Here is a 254-nt window from a genome sequence, read left to right as displayed (position 1 = left end):
GGGGGATACTAATCGACGGTCTCCGGTCTCCGGTCTTCGACGGTCCCCGGTCTCCAAAGACCGTCGAAGACCGTCAATTGTAGGAGACCGTCGATTAGTAGGTTATTACACAAATCGACGGTCTCCAGATTATATACGTAATTAAATTTGAAAGACAGATTGGCAAATAGGCAATAAAACTATTATTTTCAGTGGTTAATGTCAATAGTTTAGAATGATTAACGGGTATTTTTAATGCAAAAAAATACAGTAAT

Source organism: Ruditapes philippinarum, unplaced genomic scaffold (genome assembly GCF_026571515.1).
Source record: "Ruditapes philippinarum isolate M1 unplaced genomic scaffold, ASM2657151v2 ctg12_1_1_1_1, whole genome shotgun sequence".
NCBI lineage: Eukaryota > Metazoa > Mollusca > Bivalvia > Venerida > Veneridae > Ruditapes > Ruditapes philippinarum.
This window is presented reverse-complemented; position numbering follows the sequence as displayed.